Consider the following 22376-nt stretch of genomic DNA (forward strand, 5'->3'; position numbering starts at 1 on the left):
TGTGTTAATTTCGCTTCTATTACCATCAGCAGTGGTAGGAAGTTTCGGCCATCTAAACATCTATGTAGAGTGTGAAATAACTGAAGTAGTGCATTAGCCTTCCTCTGAAACTCAAGCCTATGCTGGTGAAAAGAGCCTTTGTCATCAAATAATACCTCAAGGTACCTATAAGAATTCACAGGTTCCAGTTGTTGATCTATGTAGATACCATTTGTGCCTTTTCTGTATCCTGTTACTCACTTCCATGACCTTGGTTTTCTTCCGATGTATTGTCGTGCCATTGGTTATTGAGTAGTTAGATAGGCTGTCAATGGGGTGTTGTAGGCCAACTTTTCTTTGACTGAGGAGAATCACGTCATCTGCATACAAACAATGTGAAATATGCATATCTCCTAGTTTAAGGGCGTGAGTGTTTACCATAACCAGGGCTGGGGTCAGGTCTACCAAAAATAGATTGAACAAATGTGGTGCCAATACACATTCTTGCTTAAAGCCCTGGGAAGTTTCTATTTTCCTGGACAGGAAAGAGCTACCCCATATTTTCAGTCTTGCCCACGTGACTGTATGTAGCAACTGTATTACTTTTAAAAGGCAACACAGATAGGTGGCTTGCTTATCTGACTTTTATTTGTCCATTACTACGCGTGGCGTGGACGGCAATGGGTTTAGACGCCTGAATCCAGCGCTCCGCTGAACCTGGAAGCGAGCAACAAAAAGAACACGAGAGAGCTAATCAGACTAAAGAAAAGAGCACACCAAAAGATAGCGTAGATATCAAAGGGGAAAGTGACCCGATTTGCGAGCTCAGCCACAACAGTGAAAGCGTGAAAATACGGAGAAGAAGATCTCCCGGAGGAAGCGGTAGAAAAACCAAGATGGTGCCTGTGAGGGAGACCCTCCGCCGCTGCGAGATCTACTGCTGAAGGTACCCAAAAAACCAACTAACGAACACTGGAGGACCAACAGAGAGCCAATGTAAGGTCAGTGCTGTAGACCTCCCGTGGCGAGCACCTAGGCATCAATAACAATAGTGTAGTATTCTCATATTAGAATGTTATGAGTCAGGTGGGGTTCCAGGTTCCACTCGTCAAGGGCGGTTACACTGGCTTGGTACTTCTCGGTTGTGGTTGTCTAAGCCGTTTCTCTCTTGTATGGAATAAACATACGTGGAAACCCAACTCTGGTTTCATCTTGTCTTACATCATATTGGCGACAAGCAGGCTCAAGAGAGAACGGCGTTCACTTGAAGAGAAGATTTAAGGTATTTTTTTTTTTACACAAGTGCGTGTATGCGTGAATGCACACGTACCGGCGGCTGTATCAATGAGTTGTGCTCTGATTGCACCAGCGGCTGTACTAGCGACTGAATTTAACGAGTGACTGAACGCGTCAAGTCTGTTGTACGATGCTGACAGGGAGATCGTCAGCTGTTTAACGCAGAAGTTCATTAAGCGGACACAATTTTGGAGCTTGTGGGCGAATGTGAATCTCAAGCGTGTAATTGGCCAGTTACGAACAACGAACAATTTTGAGGTGTGTTGGAATAAAGATTGGCAACGTTTGGGAACCTGGATTGCGCGTGTTCGTAAGAAGTTTAAAAGTATACAACTTACTTGGAACCGATTTGGAATTTCACGGAAAGATTCGGACTCCGCGCACTCTCACAATCAGCATTGAATGACGGTGAATCGCGCTGAGAATGCACGGAGCATGCCGGGAGCGCGATGACATCACACGCTCTCGGCGGCCATATTGAGTGAGGATCTGTGTTATTTCTAGGGCGACCTAAACTGCATTTTTATAAAGAAAAGAAAGGCGAGCACTATTTTCGGTGATTCGCACACCGCTTATGCAAAGACTGTTTTTTTTTCTCTTTGTTTTGTTCTCATTTTGGTTTTTGGTATATTTCATGATTGCCAAGCATATTGCAACAATAAGTTGATAAAAATTGCAACAATAAGTTGATAAAATACCATTTCAAGATTCCACTGCATGTATACAACTGTACAACAATTACAATAAGGGAATTGTTTTCATTTCATTATGTCAAATATTTCAGCACCCCCACATTTTTTACCCTCTGCAGGTGAGACAAAAATGGAATGGGATTTATGGTACCCCATGTTTATAGCCTATGTGGAAGTTTTAGAAGAGGATGGTTGTTCCTCCAAAAGAAAATTAGACCTTTTGAGACATTTTTTAGGGGGCCAGGGCATTAAAGAGTTTGATAACCTACCACCTTTAGAGAGTACAGAAGGAATAAATGTGTTCGAAGTCGCAGTTAAAAAAATGAGTATACGGTTTGGAAAAAAAACCAATGTTGTGATGGAAAGATTTACATTTTATTCCTGCACACAAAAAGAAGATGAGTCAATAGAAAGTTATGTATCTGCCTTACGTTCATTAGCAGGCTCATGTGCTTTGACACCATTAATTATGAGCAAGTGTTAAGGGATCAAATCATGATGAAGACTAAAAGCAAGAAAATACAAGAACGATTGTGGTTAGGTACTGAATCGTCTAAGTGCTGTAGTGAATATTGCCAAGGGTATTGAACAATCTGAGAAATTTGTTAATGAAATCAGAGGTCAACCTCAAGTATGCAATACTAAAGTACAAGATGCTGTAGTTGAGGTATTACTTGTAAAATACCAATCTACAACAAAAAGACCACAATATGTCAACAGAAAGGATTCTAGTTTTAAGGATAACAAGTTAAACAATAGAAGAAATCCTGTTATATATTACAGATGTGGCAGTTTTGACCATGTAGGTAACTACAAAGGATGTCCTGCTTGGAGTAAAATTTGTTTCAAGTGCAAGAAAGCAGGCCATTTTGGGAAAATGTGTAGGTCTGTGCAGAAAGTTAACTATGTAACAAATGATGAGGAAGATATTTCCACAGAATTCAATAAATTCAATTGTATCTCTTGTGTGATGGGGAATAATTGTAAAGGTTTTCCATCTGGTACGATATTAATTGATGGGAAAGAGGTATTAATGATGATCGATTCTTGTGCATGGTACTCCATCATTGGCAAGGATCTGTTTAAAAAATTGTGGGACAGGAAACAATTGTTGCCTCCAGATATCAAACCGGGCAGTTATTCAGGGCATAAAATTGAGCTGGAAGGTTTCATTTGGGTAAATTTCGCATTTAAAGGAAAAGTAAGCAACGGAAAATTGTACGTTGCAACTAAAGGTGTATCCATATTAGGTTGGCCACATCAACAAGAGTTGGGGATCAAATTGGATCCCAATGCCTCGCCACCTGTGTATAGTATTTCTGCAGATAATGAGGTATTTGTTCAAACCATAAAAAGTTCGTATCCCAAAGTATTTCAAGATACGCTTGGGGAGTACATAAATTTCAAACATAAGATTATCCTAAAAGACTCCGCATTACCAGTAAGACACAAGGACCGGAATGTACCTCTAGCTTACCGCACCAAATTGAAAGACATATTAGCTGATCTTGTGTCTAGGAACGTGATTGAACCAATAGAATCTTCCCCATGGGTTTCTCCGGTGGTTCTTTCTCTCAAGAGCAATGGCGATCTGCGTTTGTGTGTCGATTTACGCAGCCTAAATAAAGAGATTTGGATCGATAGACATCCTCTGCCCAACATACATGAGTTGATCTCAACTCTTTCAGGTGCACGTGTGTTTTCTACAGTGGATTTGGCTAGTGCGTATCACCAAATTGTGTTACATGAGGAGTCCAAATCGTTAACAGCATTTATAACACCCGAAGGCATGTTCCAATTTCTTTTAGGCTGGCTAGTGCGGCTTCAGTTTTTCAGAGGATCATGAAAGAGGTGTTGGAGAATTGTCCGGGTGCGATTGCGTTCCAAGATGATATCTTGATCTTTGGGGGAGATTTCGAGGAACATGACTCTAATTTAAAAAGGGTTTTAGATGCCATACAAAAGAAAGGTCTAACACTAAAATTCTCTAAATGTAAGTTCAGGGAAAATAGTGTGGAGTATTTAGGCCATGAAATATCAAGCGAAGGAATTAAGCCTAAATTAGACCATGTGCGAAGCATTTTGAAAGCACCGGCACCTACCACAAAAGAGCAGTTGTTATCCTTCCTAGGATTAACTGAATTTTACAGTAAATTTGTAAAAAACTATTCTTCAAAAGTTTTCCCTTTACGTGAATTATTGAAAAAAAATGCAAAATTTGCCTGGGGTGAGCAACAGAATCTAGCCTTTGGAATTCTGAAAAATGACATCGGTTCTGCACCTTTCTTGAGACCATTCGAGATTGGTGGAGAATGCATAGTAGCTGTGGATGCTAGTAGCACAGGTTTAGGGGCGGTGCTGATGCAAAAGAATTTTGGAGAAGAGTACGTAGCATCGTATGCTTCTAGATCTCTACGTGGAGCGGAATTCAACTACTCCACAATTGAGAGGGAGTTGCTTGCTTGTACTTGGGCTGCCCAACACTTTAGACAATTTTTGTGGGGAACAAAGTTTCAATTGAGGACAGACCATAAACCCCTAATCAACATGTTAGCAGCTGGAGGTGGCAGAATGCTTACAGCGCGGTTGGCAAGACTAGCTGCTAAACTGCAAGAATTTCAGTGTTATGTTGTATATATTCCTGGCCGAATGAATGTACATGCTGATTGTATGTCACGACTTTCTTTGCCTTTGTCTGATATTCAAGAATTAGGTAGGGACAAAGAAGAATGTGACGTAGCATATACCATGGAGGATATTAATCACAGTATGGGTTCGGATAGTATTTCTGAAGAATCGTGGGTAAAAGAAATGTCCAAGGATGTGACACTAAACAGTGTGATAAATTATCTGCGTGTTGGTTGGCCGGAAGAAAGGAAGTTGAATGGAGATATGAGTTTGTTTTTTAAAATTAAGGATGAACTCATGTTCTCACATGGGTTTGTAACTAGGGGTGATAAAATAGTTCCTCCGCAAGGAATCAGAAACAACTTAATCAATTTATCTCATGAAGGTCATATGGGCATGTCCTGCACTAAAAGACGTTTAAGGGAATTTTATTGGTGGCCCTGCATTGACAGCATGGTGGACAAATGGGTTAGAGACTGTGCCCATTGCTCTAAAAGTGACAAGACAGTCAAACCTTTATCGGTGGGTGTTTCTCCGATTGAATATTCACAAGGACCATGGGAAAAATTTGGTATTGATATAATTGGCCCTTTGTGTCTTACACCGGTGAAAAATGTTTTTGCTTTAGTCTTGGTAGATTACTCCTCGAAATGGCCAGAAGTCAAAATTGTAGACAAAATTACATCATCTCAAGTTATAGAGTTTCTGGACAATGTTTTTAGTAGAGAAGGCTTGCCTGCCGAACTTGTTTCTGACAATGGCCCACAATTTATTAGTAAAGAGCTAGAATTGTTTCTAAATAAATGTGGTATTGTCCATAAGAGAGTGTCAAATTACAATCCTATGGCCAATGGTCAAGTTGAACGGTTTAACAGAGTAGTTAAGGAATCTATACAGCTGGCTATTAAGAGTAACATAGACTGGAGGAAAGCTTTGAGAGCCACTTTGCTTACATATCGAACTTCTCCTCATTCTGTAACGGGTTGTTCTCCATTTGAAATGTTGTGGGGAAGGAAAGCTAGTTCGAAGCTCAGGCCTTGGTGGTTAAAATCTAATGATCTCAAGGATCCTTTGGTGGATCTCAAAGCTGTCAGAGAACGTGTACAAAGATATCAAGACAGAATGCAAAAAGGAAATTGTAAGAATCGGTGTTCCAATTATAAAATCAAAGTGGGTGACTTAGTACGTGTCAAGTTTGGGTGTCCAGACAGTAAGTGGTCAAAGTGGTCAGACCCTCTTGAAGTAATGGAGGTTTTTAGCAAAGCTGTCAGAGTACAAGGTGGGAAAATCTGGAACTTTAGAAGGGTGTCTATGTATAGGTCTAACAATGATTCTAGCAAATTGAGTGTTATGCCTCAAAGGGATATAGTTGGTAATGAGAATAGAGATGATTTTCAAAATTTCCTAGATGCTTTTGAGGGCTCTTCTGGACAAGATTTTAGTGTTCCTTCTTCTAATGTTCAAGAAACTTGTGAAGCTACTGTAGATTCAACTGTAATTCCAAGTGATGTACCAACAAGCATTGTTCCTCGTGTGAATCAAAATGTAGCATCTGGGGAAAGTGTGCCTAGACAAAATGAGGAGATATTGATTCCAAGAAGGAGTTCCAGCATCAGGAAATTACCGGTTAAAATGAATGATTTTGTTAGATGTTAATTTTACATGTCAAATTTGTACATTTCATTGATTACACAAATGTTTTTTTTTTGTTTTTTTTTAATTTAAAGGGGAAAGGTGTGTAGTATTCTCATATTAGAATGTTATGAGTCAGGTGGGGTTCCAGGTTCCACTCGTCAAGGGCGGTTACACTGGCTTGGTACTTCTCGGTTGTGGTTGTCTAAGCCGTTTCTCTCTTGTATGGAATAAACATACGTGGAAACCCAACTCTGGTTTCATCTTGTCTTACATCATATAGCAGGAACACTGTAGTGGGGAGGATAATACTCGTTCATTTATAGCGAAAACAAAACCACTGATGGAGGCCTCCATCTTAGGTTTGAAGATCGGGTAAACAACTCAGGGTGCAAAGATCTTGCTGAAGGTTTAAAGAGAGTCAATAGGAGGATCGCAACAGAGGGGACACACTTGTTTAACTTGGAAGAAGAGCGTCAATGTCACAAGTACGGTAGCTACCGACAATCGCAAGCTCCGTAAAATCGCCGCGAGCACAAAATGAAAGTAATGATCAGCGCGAGCTGCGATTGCATCCACTACTGGCAGTAAAAAAAAAAGCGCAACATAAAGGAAGAACCTGCAGCGCAACACAGCGATAACATTTGGCAGCTCCAAAACGAGCATTCTCTGTCACCCGAATCAGAGAGATTGGCAATTACAAGATACAGCTTGACCGGGCACAGAGATACAGCAAACAAAGTATACCAGCAGCAGGCAAGCATAATTAGGAGAGAGTAAAGTCTACAAAACCCTACCCGCACATGGCACAGAGGCTCATGGTCCAGCAAATAAAAAAAAAAAAGAAAGAAACAGGAAATACAGGACCTATCGTTATGGGTGGCCTACCTACGTGTTGCCAACACACAAGAGAAGGAGACGATCACTCACAGGAATCCCAGATACGAATACGAAATCCATAACTCAGTGGGGTGCATAACAGAGAGGCAATCAAGCGATAAAGCCAGAAGAAGGCCAACAAGAAGGCAAGTGGGCAGAATTAAACCCCCCCACCCACACCAACAAACTGCACAGCCCCTTGCATACAGCCATTCAGACCTCCGGATCAAGATATAAGCTAGTAGTGCAGAATAATACCCACTCACCCATTTTCAAACAACAAGGGAGATGGCCAACGCACGCGGCTCAGGCGGCTTGCCCAGTAAACAAAGGGGGTTGTAAGAACAAGCTCAGTCTGCAAGAGTAGAAAACTACAACAGCTCCGCGTCCTCAGCACAGCGATCCCATACTAAGACTGGAGGACAAGAGGCAACAAGATACACCTAAGATTTTTCGTCAAGTTTAGGGTGCAAGAAGCTAACCATAGAGCCGAATACGAGAGGAAGGATCAGCCAGCAGCAAAAGAGAGGAAGGATACTAGAAATGGCTGGCACCGAAGGATGAATCACGCAGCAGACAAAAAAGAACAAGAGCGAACCTCTTATAACCTCTTACCAAACAAAAGAATGACATCAATACCACACTGGACATGATCCTGAAAAAACTGGCGGATGTACACGATCTAGCAAAATCGACTAAACAATCAACGGAGGCTATACAGCTGGAACTGGCTGCATCCAGTTCCAGCTGTATAGCCTCCGATGCATCCATGCGGCGAACAATAGAGCAGAGGGTGAGCGATATAGAGGATGGTGGTCAAAAAGCGAACAAAACTCTGCTAGAGTTATCCAAAACAGCAGCAGTACTTCGCAGACAAACAGCAGAATTAAACGACCGGAACAGGCGGGGGAACATTAGAATACTAGGGGTCGCCGAAGGAGAGGAGGAGAAAAGCGGGTCGTGCATCACTTTCATACAAGACATGATCCCAAAAATAACCAACATTAAGTTTGACCTTCCCTTCGAGCTAGACAAGGCATACAGAGTACCTGCCTTCAAAACCTCAAATAAAACAACCCCACAACCCATTATATGCAAACCTCTCCATTTACAACACACAGAAGCCATTTTCGCAGTGGCCAGGAATAACCATAACATACAGTGGAATGGCCAAAAAATAATCCTCACACAGGACTACTCCAAGCACACAGTGGACTTAAGGAAAGGTTTTCTGGCACAGCAAGACAAGCTAAGAAAGGAGAACATCATTTTCTCATTCACAGGCCCTTCAAAGTTCAGAATCACTGATAAAGGTAGAACGTACGTATTTGAAGACTCCAAAGAACTGACTAGATACCTACAAGGTCCCACGCAGGAAGAAATGGAACTCTCTCTGGCAAACACGATCAAGAGAAGAGCCTCGCCTGACCTAAGAGTGGAATGAAGGAGTGTACGAAATCCCAAATAATGGCTAGACGATCAGCCGCTTCAACATTGGACTTACCGCTACCTTTAGAAACGCGACACACGATCTACCTCATACAAGACTATATCCTAGCATTATCTACCTCGAATGGCCAAACGGCCGAACTCACATCAATAAAGAATCCTGAAACAACTGCTGAATCAAGGAAGAAATATATAAGAACATTATAAACACTAATATTCTTTTTATGACTTTTTTAACTGAAATATATAAGTGTGAATGTAGTAAGCATGGACATATGCCAATATGGATCATTAGAAGACTTTATCATGCTAGATAAGATATGCAGAAATAGCAAGGCTGGGAAATTTAACTATAAAGATGCTCTGGCGTACAAAACCATAGTGATCCAGGGGACGGCGGAGCCGGATCTTTGCTGTCGCACGTCCACAATTCTAGGCGCAGGAACGGGGGGGATGGAGGGGAGGTTTTTTTTTGTTGTTGTTGTGTTTTTTGTGTAATTTTAGAAATGTTAGTACTGTACAGGATCACTGACAAAATATCGAGAAGAAGAATATCGACCTACAAAAATATCGAGGAAAAAATATAGAATGACAAAAAACCAAATCCCTATCTCCAAACAGGTAAGTACAAAAATATAGATTCCAAAATATCGTCGTAAAAAATATAGTTGGTCAAAATATCGAATTTTTTAAATGTCTTAAAAGTAATGTAAAATTAAGGAAATAATACATATAATTAACTGAAACATACTTAAAAATACTTAAATAACTTTAAAATTAATAAATAATTAATGTAAGTAAAAAAAAAAAAAAAATTAACACATATATATTAACGTAATATTAATTCAAAATATTCAATATTTTTTGCGCAGGATAGCGGGAGGGTAAAATTTACTATTACTACTCCAGTAAGTGCAATAGTAGGGAAAGCATTGGATAGCGGGAGGGTAAGAATTACTATTCCCACTCCAGACAGTGCAACAGTAGGGAAAGCGTTGGATAGCGGGAGGGTACAAATTACTATTCCCACTCCAGAGAATGCAATAATAGGGAAAGCATTGGATAGCGTAGGGGTAAAAATTACTATTCCCACTTCAGAGAGTGCAACAGTAGGGAAAGCGTTGGATAGCGTGAGGGTAAAATTTACTATTCCCACTCCAGTGAGTGCAACAGTTGGGAAAGCGTTGGATAGCGTAGGGGTAAAAATTAATATTCCCACTCCAAAGAGTGCAACAGTAGGAAAAGCATTGGATAGAGTAGGGGTAAAAATTACTATTCCCACTCCAGAGAGTGCAACATTAGGGAAAGCGTTGGATAGCGTAGGGGTAAAAATTACTATTCCCACTCCAGAGAGTGCAACAGTAGGGAAAGCGTTGGATAGCGTAGGGGTAAAAATTACTGTTCCCACGCCAGAGAGTGCAACAGTAGGGAAAGCGTTGGATAGTGGGAGGGCACAATGTACTATTCCCACTCCAGTGAGAGCAACAGTAGGGAAAGTGTTGGAAAGCGAAGGGGTTAAAATTACTATTCCCACTCCAAAGAGTGCAACAGTAGGGAAAGCGTTGGATAGCGTAGGGGTAAAAATTACTATTCCCACTCCAGAGAGTTCAACAGTAGGGAAAGCGTTGGATAGCGGGAGGGTAAAATTTACTATTCCCACTCCAGTAAGTGCAACTGTAGGGAAAGCGTTGGATAGCATAGGGGTAAAAATTACTATTCCCACTCCAAAGAGTGCAACAGTAGGGAAAGCGTTGGATAGCGTAGGGGTAAAAATGATTATTCCCACTCCAGTGAGTGCAATAGTAGGGAAAGCATTGGATAGCGTAGGGGTAAAAACTTACTATTCCCACTCCAGTGAGTGCACTAGTAGGGAAAATAATATTTTAATATTTTATTAAAAATAAATTAATTATTAATACCAAAAAAAACAGCATTACAATGATTTACCAAGCACACAATATTTAATAATGAATTAATTATAAATGCCAATATTTTTTTTAATTAATTACCTATTAATAATTAATTAACAACCAATTAATTTTCTATACCAAAAATTAATAAATACAAATAATACCAATTAATAATTAATTAATAATAAATTAATTATCAATATAGAAAAAGTATTTCAACAATTATTTATTTACAATTAAATTACTTCCCACCATATTCCCCTATAAACCCACAACCCGCTACAAATAATAAATTAATACAATTAACATAATTATCAATTAAACAATTAATACAAATTAATTACCAATTATTACAAAATATTTTCCAATTAATTTTTAATCAACAACCAATTAATTTTCAATACCAAATAATAATTACCTAATAACAATTAAATTACTTCCCACCCTATTCCCCTACAAACACACAACCCGCTACAGAAGTAATACGCAAAATTAAAATAAAAAATATTTAATAATTCCTAAAAATGATTATTTAATGTACTATAATTAAATTACTTCCCACCCTAATCCCCTATAAACCCACAACCCGCTACGGAATTAAATTACACAAAAATTAAATAACATCAAATTCATTACTTTTAAAAATTTTAAACATACATTCCAAAATTAATACATACTTTTAACACATATACTAACACTTAAAACACTATAAAAAAATTCGATATTTTTAACAACTATATTATGACTGTCGATAATTACTTATTTCTATATTATTTAAATCGATATTTCTTACCTGATTTTCGATATTCTTCACCACTATATTTTGGCAATTCGATATTCTGTCCATTCTATATTAAAAACTCGAAATTCTGTCCAGTCGATATTTTTAATTCGATATTATGTCTGTTTACCACTGTACGGGAGGCACTCATGTTTCATTTTCTACCCACTGCACTCTATCATTCTTAAACATCTCCACGTACACTTTTGCACTCAAGGGAGGGATCGACATCAGACCTTGGGAGGGGACAACTAAGAAGGTCCAATGGAGGACGTCACAGGTACAACACACTCGAGGTCTCGAAAAGAGGGAGACAATACCGATCGGAAAGGGGAAAAGGACTGGATCTAACAACCAATACCTAGCATAACAAAATGGCAATAGACAATACGAAAACACTAATGCCCAACCTAAAGATAGTCTCCCTAAATGTTAAAGGGCTCAACCACCCAGTTAAAAGGAAAAAAATACTAGATTACCTAGCTAAAACTAAAGCAGATATCTTCCTCCTGCAGGAGACCAGATTATCCCTTTACGATGCAGAACGGATTAGGGCGAGATGAGTTGGTCAGATGGCCTGCTCTCCAGCCGTAGGGAAGAAACGGGGGGTGATCATGCTGTTAAATAGGAACTCCAAAATAAATATAGAAGACCAATATAGCGACGATGAGGGGAGAATACTGTTGACACATTTGAAAACGGGGGAAGAAAACATCCATGTACTCAACATCTACGGACCAAACGCTGATGACTTCAAATTCTGGTTGGGCATCTCTAAAAGTTTGGAGGCACTCCCACAAAACGACCTAACAGTGATGGCAGGTGACTTCAATTTGGCGCTAGACTACACTTTAGACAGACAGTCTCAGTGCCACTCACTCCCCCCAAGCGCACACAACATACTACAAAACTTATGTACCAGATTTAACCTTAAAGACACATGGCAGCTACAACACCCGGACACAAGAGACTACACGTTTTACTCCAACCCACACAATTCATACAGCAGAATAGATTACATTCTGATCACAGGAACACACACCCACTTAAAAGAACACACGGACATAGCAACGAGAACTGTCTCAGACCACTCCTGCATTAGTCTACTGCTGTGTGGGCGGCACAATGAGGACCACCCACATAGATGGAGATTTAACACTGATGTCTTGTCAGACCAAACCAACAGAATCAAAATAGAGGAGGCCATTAAGGAATATATTAGCTTTAATGACACTGCAGGCACCGATCCTAAAACCATGTGGGGCGCATTAAAAGCCACAATTAGGGGGACAATTATGAACATTAAAGCCAAGGTGAACAGAAATGTGAAGGCACAGTTGCATCAACTAGAGAAGGATATACAAAGATTAGAGGCAATCCATATCTCAGATCCAAAGAACGTAGGTGCACTTACAGAACTCACAAAGAAGAAATATGAATTGAACAGAATTTTGAGCGAAAGAGCTGGTATGTGGATAAACAAATTTAAAGCAATAAATCTATGCGAGGCTAACAAACCGGGGAAGCTCCTGGCCTCTTACCTAAAACATAAACAGAGACAGCATACCATCTCATCAATCATAGACTCACAAAATATCTCACACACAAGACACAGAAATACTACAGACATTTAGTGAATTTTATCAAGACCTCTATAAAAAAGATCTAACTCTAGACAAAAATGGCTGTACTGAGTACCTAAACAGACTAAATCTTCCAAAGTTAACACCAGAAGAAACACACAAACTAGGGAGGGAGATAAGCTCCACTGAAATTGAGATGGCAGTCAAGTCCCTTAAAGCTAACAAGGCACCCGGGCCAGATGGATATACAGCCGCCTTTTATAAGACATTCTTAACTCACTTACAACCCACTATGAAAAACGTTTTTAACTACTGTGAAGGGGTGGCGATGGTCTCACAGACCATGTCCGAAGCTAATATTAAAGTTATCCCCAAGGAAGGCAAAAACGCTCAGATGCCCCAAAACTACCGGCCTATCTCTCTGATTAACGTTGATTGCAAGATATATGCAAAAATCCTGGCATCAAGACTTAATAAGGTACTGTCTCAATTGATAGGTAATTCACAAGTTGGCTTCCTCAAGACACGCATGTCACACGATAACACCAGACTCCTATGCCATATACTAGATAATGCCGCCAAGTCCGACAAACCAGCTGTGACCATCACACAAGACGCAGAGAAGGCATTTGATAGGGTATCGTGGCATTTCCTAGAACAGTGCATGCGGGCCTTCAACCTGGGGAACTCCTTCATGCGGAAAGTAATGGCACTATACGTAAAGCCCACTGCCCGTATCATAGTCGATGGGGCGGTCTCAGAGCCCTTCGCCCTGCAGCGTGGTACAAGGCAAGGTTGCCCCGTGTCCCCCTCACTGTTCCTGCTAGCTCTTGAGCCTCTGATTAAGGATATAGAGGCAAATGAAGAGATGAAAGGTGTCACCATCAACGTGGCCACAATCAAACTAGCCGCATATGCGGATGACATTCTCGTTGTCACAGAGAGCCCTAAATCCTCTGTCGTGGCCCTCATGGACTCCATAGACAGGTACTCAGTCTTCTCAGGCTATAAACTCAATAAAAACAAGTCAGAATGCAAACCACTCAACATACACACCACAAAAGACATACTGGGGGACTCAGGCCTTACCTGGCAAACCAATTTCATAAAATACCTGGGTATATACTTTGGGACTGATCTTAAAAGAACACTAGAACAAAATGAAAAACTAATGTTGGACAAGATAAAGGTGCTGCTGGAGGGATGGTCACCCAAATTCATTACTTGGTGGGGAAGGATAGAGACAGTAAAGATGATGGTCACCCCTATGGTCAACTACCTGGCAAATATGCTCCCTCTAGTACTCACAGACGACTTCCATCGCAAAATAGACAAGCTGCTGAATAACTTCATCTGGCGAGAAAAAACAGCAAGGATAAGCCTTAAAAAACTAAGACTGGGGAAAACTCTGGGGGGTTTAAACCTAGCGGATTTTAAAACCTTCCAAACAGCATTCTTGGCAAAACAGGGGAGCTATTGGATCCTGCCCGACCAGGAGTACACTCCAGTAAGGCTGAGATTGGAGAGAGCCATACTAAATAACCTTGCGCTCTTAGCCCTATTAACAACCAACAAACATTCACTAACAACAAACCCAATACTCAAAAATACCAGAAACGCTCTACTGAAGGTGGACCAGAAGATGGAACACAGCATAAAAAACTCGAAATGGGAATCTCTATGGGCAAACGCTAGGATAAAATACAGGGGCAAGTCGCTCTCGATCGACTTGTGGGGGAAACAGGGATCTCCCACCCTATACAACTCGAAGATGGAGGGAATCCCATCACTTTCAATATGCTAAAAAACAAACATAATCTACCAGACATAGAACTATATCCTTTTCTAAAAATCAAAACAGCATTGACCAAAGCGAAACTCTCCACTACCAAGCCATCAATCTTCCAGTATATGTCCAACCTCAATAAATTAGGCCACCAGGTATCACATCTCTACAGACTCCTAAGGTCCAGCCCAACCAAAATCAATGAAAAGACACGCAAATACTGGGAGTCCCAGCTTGGGGACGCACTTAGCGAAAATGAGATCCAGACACTATGGTCCTCCCTTACACAAAGCAAAATTTCCCCGGTACTAGCACAGACAATGTTCTGGACACTACACAAAATCTACTGGACCCCAGCGCGTCTGGCGTCCCTGGAACTGAACCCCAATGACCAGTGCTGGAACTGCAACAATGGAAAGGGGGACCTGGCCCATCTCATATACTACTGCCCAAAAGTCAAGGCATTCTGGGAGAAGATCTTTGACTTTTTAAACAATATGCTGGGTTGTACCCTTAAAACTGAGTTTGCCACCCTAGTAACTGCATTCATTAGGACAGATGTAGACACCCAACAAGACAGAGACCTACTCGACCTCCTTCTAACAGCAGGAATAAAAATTGAACTCAATAACTGGAAAGACACCTCCAAGGCAAAGTTTAAAGGATGGCTCAACTGGGTGACATACCTTAGGGGAGCGGATACAGTGGCCCTACGAGATTCACCATGGAGACAGCCCGACAGGAAAATGTGGGCATCCCTGGACAAATACCTAGACCCGTATGATCCGCCCTGAATAGTCCCAGTAGAACTACCCGGATAGCAACCCCCATTAGACAATAGCGAACATGCTAACTCTCATTCTATGCCATCCTCTCTCTCTCTGCTCTGGACCCCTGTCCCTCTCTGTGCTTTCTATAAACCATAAGAGGACAGTGAGTGGAAGATAGCCAAAACAGGCTAATTGTAACTCAACCCACACAGCCAAAGTGGGCGACCCTGTAACACCAAGCAATGCAGAGTGCATGTTAATTGTTAATTGTTTTATGTATGTGTTATGGTATATGTTATATGTCATGGATTTTGGGGATAAAAAAATAAATCTTAATAAAAATCTACTGAAATAAAAAAATAAAAAAAATGTTTGAATTGCTGCGCCATCCCCTTATGTAAAGTTGGATTGGTTAAGAGGAGTGATATTTCTTTCTTCTGCCCTAAGCAACAATTCAGTTGGTAGAAGGCCTACAAAATGCTATGTCTCAGTATCTAGAGAGGGTAATTTTCAGGCTGGTGACAATTACCCCCTTTGAAGATCGAATTAATTAAAGAACCTTTCTATGAGTGCAGAATAATTTCTAATTGTAGAACACTGTTAAAGGCTGCTGTCAGGCTAGCTTTGCAAAGGGTAGGGTTTGATTTAGGCAGTGCTTGTGGTATTCCGTTCGGACCCGGACTTCTGAATACATTTGCATATTTGATCTTCTGAAAAGCAGAGCAAACTGTCATTTGGATTTTTGGGAATTATTGGATTTGTACTTTCCGTCTCATGGTAAGAGGGTGTTGTGTCCTTTATGGATTGATTAAAGTGTTTAGTTAAAATTTTAACCTGGCTAGTTTCTGTTGAATTTGAACTCAGAGCAGGATTTGGGGCCTTGTTCAGGTTGTTGACCATCCTCCAGAAGTGTCTTGAGTTTTTCTTTTTGCTGACTTATAATGCATTTGCCAAAAAGTTTATCTTTGTTGTTATTTTTTCCTCTCATACCATCTTTTGGTAGATTTTATTTATGGACTTCAAATTAGCTTGAATTAGATGCTTCCCAGGCTGCCTCCTGGCCAAGCTCAGGATTCTAATATGGTTTCTCTTTGCAATGTGACATGCGGTTGATATTTTAATCATTTTTAAGTCTTGTGAGCACTCTGTGACATGGGGTATGCTTGGAAGTTTTTTGAAAAATGATTGTTTATTAAATTGTTTGCAAAAAGTGCCCTCTTATACATCAAGGTAAGGTGATCATTATGAAAGCAATGGCTGACAAGGGCTGATGCGGTCTCCCCGATTAACCCTATAGTATAATGAGACCACCGTAGTTTCTTATAATTTATCATTTCGTGAACCCCCAGGGGGAAGGGACTTGAGGAATGAGCTCTATAATTTATTGTCCATGGTCGCTTTCAACCCTTTTTAGATTTGATCTGTTATGATCTAATTGAGTGAAGTAGAGGGAGAGTAGCTACTCTGAATTCAATTATAGAGTGCAAGTCAGCTGAGTAGTGGGTCCGCAATGGTGGGATGTCTTGCTGGTATCTGCCATTTAGTACTCTTAGCCCAAGGGATTCAAGAAAAGATACAGGGCATCATCATCAAGTCTGCCAACAAAGTGAAAGGAGTAGTCAGCCAAAACACTGAGACATACAAGATAGATGTTTACAAGCATAATAATGATCATTACAAGAGATTGGAAGGCAAACCCTTAAAATAATTAGAGACCTCCTTTCTTGAACTAACTACACAAACCAAAGAAGATGACTTTGTTAGTCTTAATAAATTCCATTTTCTTAATAATAAGCATCCTAGATCTCCTATTCTCTACACTCTCCTCAAAATACACAAAGACCCCACAGAAGCCTACTGGATTTCCAATTGCTAATTGTTGTGGTTCAATGCTAGAACATTAAGGCAAATATGTTGATTTCTTCAGAAAATACTTTGTGTTGCTCACAGACATATTAATTAAAGACAGGATACATTTGATAAAACGTATTAGGGATCATACCTTCAGCCTTGCGAGTAAACTCCTTGTCTCTATTCACAATGAGTCTCTCTACACAAATGTACCACAAAGTATCAAAGTAATGAAAAACTCCCATGACTTTACACCCTCCCCTATGTGATACATCACCAGCTTCATTGTCTCTCTCTCTTTTTGCTGTACCTTGCTAAACATTATTTTCAACTTGATGATTAGTATTATCCGTAATTACCTTTAGTTTTTGAATTGCTTCTTTATTTGTATAATAGCTCTTCTAAAACAAAATTAGCATAATTATATCAAAAATAATATAGCAACATGCATGATCTGTAATACCAATATGGTTACCTAAGACATTAATAAATATATCAGTCTGGTTGTCATTCAGAAAACCAGATTCAGCCTGAGTAAACACTTAGTAGACTCTGAGTAGAATAGGAGGGCTCGATGACGAACACAGCATTGTATATTGTTGAAAAAGCAGAGCTGTTATTAAATTTACCATCAACCATTGCCACAATATTGTTAACACATCTAGAGAATTTGGGTTAATAAGAAGGAGAGACTGAGTTTTCGGATGCCCATTATTGCAAACCTTCTCAGGTAGCAAACGGCTTTTGGAAACATTTACAAAAAGCAGCTTGAGAGGTGGTTGGGGCATTACTGTTTCAACTCCACGTAATTTGTAAAACTGTTTAGGGTGGTCCAGTTAGAGAAATAATTGTATGTGTTCAAATTTACAACCAGGTTTTCCTTTCTGGAGCCCTATAAAGCGTGTTTACCATGACCACATTCGTTTTAACCACAGGACAAAGAGTTATCATATATTTGGCGGTCCTGAAATTTAACCTAGTTAAAAATGTTTTATTTGCTGATTAAGCTAAAAGGTGTGTAGTTTGCAATGAAGTTCTTTCTGTACATTACAATGCTTACAATACTTTTTTTGTGATAACCTAATGTGGTATTTGGATTATTGGTTACATTTTTCACGGTGAAATCTGAAGTTACCTCCATTAATTCCATAAGACAGAACAAATACACGCCAAGAACAAAGTTAGTTGGCAACACATCGTATTTCCTAGAACATTTTAAAGGAATAGAAAACAGACATCCTTCTGAACAATCATGTACTTTCTGATGGACTCTTAACTGTTTCACAGATTGAGAAAGAAGACATACAGAGGCAATGGATGAATTTTGTTGCCAGAGCGCTTCATGGCAGGGTGGAGGATTGGATCCATTTGTTAATTAATGCTGCACTGGGGCACCAAGAGGCCACCTTAAGTTTTAATCTCCCTGATCCTGAATCCTCTTCCCAAAATCATTAAAAATGAGTAAGTACACAGAGATTGCCATTCTAGCTACCCCATTTACAGATGAAGAGTCCCCAAATGTGACCACCAAAGGACCATTGGAAAGCAAAGTGACGCCCGAACCCAAATAGCACGCAGGGCAACCAGAAAGCCCTATTCGATGAGTCTGGAGAGAGCTGAATGAGAAGGAACACACAATAGTGATGATGGCACCAAGACTAGCCATTCTTGACAAACCATCATCAGGGCAAAGAGTAGCAACTGCCAGTCCAGCCACTGAGAGAGCACCACCCCAGAAACAAAGGGGGCCACGGGGGATTGTATTCACTATCTTCCACAATGTGGAGCGGCAACACTGGATTGAGGAGGAGCCCGCCCGCTGAGACCCATCTGCGGGCTTTAAATGTGTCAGCAGAACATTAGAAGCACTTCTAAGGGAACGCATTTCCCACCAGGACTCCAACTCCCACAAGTACTTGCGCAGCATCATCATGAACAGCCCATCGGAGGGCGCGCAATTACATGTACTTAAGAGGCGGGGACCGGACTGTGTTTCATTCCTTTCACCGTCAGCCTCTGAGGAAGAAATAGATTTTCGAAACGCGTCAGGCAGCGGTGTATCGGCTGCGAAAGAAATCGGCTGGACGGCGTCCTCCATACCTATTAAAAGAGTTTAAGCTTGGAGCTCTGTGTTGTCCTTTCGAGTGCCTCTCAAATTGTGGGACACAAGCAGGAGCTTTGATATGTATATATATATATATATATATATTATCTACTGGCGGTCGCCAGTAGATAGTTATAGTTACAACCTAGTTTCATTAGGAAATCTCAAAATTCTATTTTGAATAACTTTGGCGCCGGTTGACGAATCCTCGCGAAATTTTCAAAACTAATGGGGCGCTCCGTTCAGCTCCTACCCTGAAAGTCTCGGGGTGATTCGTCAAGCGGGGGCCGAGAAAAAGGGGGGGTCCCAAAACGCGTTTTCCCCATGCATTTTTCCATTGGACATTTAGTCGCAGCTACAGCCCGAACGGCTGAACAGAATTACGTGAAATTTGGCAGAGTGGTAGCCATAAGGTCAAGGAAGTACCTTTTGCAGGTCTGGTGTAAATCTGTTCAGTATTTCCTGAGAAAATAGCATTTAAAAGCATATCAATATCTATACGCGCGCACCGTGCGCGCACTGTGCGCGCACCCTGCCGTGCCCGAGCGCAATTCTGATTGGTTGTTAGATGTCAGTAAACATTCGAATCGGTCGAAACCAGGAAGTGTCGGCCGCCATTTTGTCTCTCGCAGTCTGAGGGGGTGAAAAAAAAAGGTGGAGAACGTGAAAAGGGGGCAGAGTGGACAGTTCCTGACCCCCTAGCCTTGGTCAGGGGGTCACAGAAGGACCCCCAAGGGCGAAAATAACAATTTTTTTTTTTTTAAATTGCGAGGTGCGCGCACGCTGCGCGTACGGTGAACCGTGGGTGCTCGGTGCTCGAAGCGCACCGTGCGCCCACAGCTCGCGCACGGTGAGTGAAGCGCACCGTGCGCGCACGGTGCGCGCACGGTGAAAAAACTGAGAAAAATAAAAATAAATAAATACATAACTTAGCATTTAAAAAACCGTACAAATTCACTGAAAAAAACATAGGTTTCACACACGTTATAGTTACGAATTAGCATTTAAAATACCTTGCAAATTCACTTAAAAAACCATAGGTTTCACACATGTTATAGTTAGCTGGACATTTCACTCGTAAAAAACCAATGAAATTCCCCCGTTATAGTTAGTGCAGGCAACTATAACTCACGCGACCGCAATCCTCTGCTGATGACGTCAGATATTACATCACTGATGACATATGTGTCTTTATGAAAAATAAATATTTGTAATATATGTATAGCTAAAGATTAATGGAAGAAGACATGGGTAAATAAGTGTCTAAATACAGTGATGTAATATCTGACGTCATCAGCAGAGGATTGCGGTCGCGTGAGTTATAGTTGCCTGCACTAACTATAACGGGGGAATTTCATTGGATTTTTATGAGTGAAATGTCCAGCTAACTATAACATGTGTGAAACCTATGGTTTTTTAAGTGAATATATATATATATATATATATATCCTGCTCAGCTGCACCTGGGAAGCGCGGCACGCTGAAGGCGGGTGCTTAAAATGCGGAGGTGCACCGCAATCTCTATTAACGCTCCATGACTCCTTCAGGTTTCCAGGAAAGAATCGAGCACTCACGGGTAAGTAGTACGGCAGCTTCGTTTATTTCAAAGGAGTAAACAACAGACGCGTTTCGGAGCTAGTCCTTCCTCAGTGTTGTTACTAAGTTCATTACAAGCTACATCTTATATACATCGTTCAAAATTAAACATAGAGGAGGTCACAGGGAACAGCAGTCCCGGGCATTTGGACGCCATCTTTAAAGGGTCAAAAAATAATGGTTCGGATACTAACATATATGGATATATGATCAGGAATTGGCCGTGAAATTTAAACAATTAATGTTTTCCGAAATACATGAAACATTTCATCAATACAAATGTAAAAATTAAATTTATCACATTGGATAAGTTTCACAGCACACAGATTGAGACATTCGTAGATGAAGGACCTAGTGGCCCCATAAGTAATCAAATCCCTTCAGTACTGGATGAATTCGGTTTTTTACAAGAAGAACGGAGGTTCAACCTCTGTCCAAGAACTGCAACCAGTTATGTAGGACCCGGAAGGGGAAGAGGCAGAGGCAACAAAGGCGCAAAGGGGCCAGACAGCGGCACCGGCAGTGGGAAGAACAAGAGAAAGTAAATGATACAACTCTATCTGAGAGTCCCACAGCAGTCATCAATCTAACATCGATTCTGTTATCAGCCAAAGAAGAAAAAATACTACAGCTTGGTCATTCATATTGCCCCCCTGCGGAATTTAATTATGTTTCCACCAGAATTGATACATTTAAGTACACCAGAATGTTGAAATTAAAAAAACATTTCGCAATGAATCCTGGTAAATACAAAGTACCTGCAGCTCAAAGAGGTACTATATTACAGAACGACCTACGAAATCTACAGGTCAATGACATGAACTTGATACTGGAACTGGGACAAATGGGCAATGAAGAAGAGTATGATCACTCGGATGTTGCAGAAGCATCACCACAGAATGCAGAGGAAACTGCATTAGAACAGGGTTTGGTGATTGGGGAGAGTGTGTTGACAAGTTTTAGGCCTCGCTCAAAATTTATTCCCACTACTGCGAAGGATTCAGTGGACATATTCCATGAATTGGTAATCAATGATTTAAAGAATTTGGAGAAATGCACAGGGTCTATACATAAAAAATGGTCACAGCAACAGAAAAATTATATGGATCTTATTAAGAAACTGTCTTTAAATAACGACTGTATTGTTCAAAATGCTGATAAAGGTGGGAACATAGTTCTCCATGGGGCAGACAGAAATATCTGGATGAAGCATATAAACAACTTAATAACAGAAATAACTATGTAAGAGTCCCTCCTGCTTTGATGTTAAACAGTAATTTAGTGTTTAATACCAAACTTCAGCAGTGGTATGATCAAGGTTTGTTATCACATGATGAATTTCGATATTTAGAGATAAAAAATCCAGTAACTCCAGTTTTTTATCTTATACCAAAAGTCCATAAAGATCTAAATAATCCCCCAGGGAGACCAATCATCTCG

This window comes from Triturus cristatus, chromosome 11 (genome assembly GCF_964204655.1).
Source record: "Triturus cristatus chromosome 11, aTriCri1.1, whole genome shotgun sequence".
NCBI classification, from domain to species: Eukaryota; Metazoa; Chordata; class Amphibia; order Caudata; family Salamandridae; genus Triturus; species Triturus cristatus.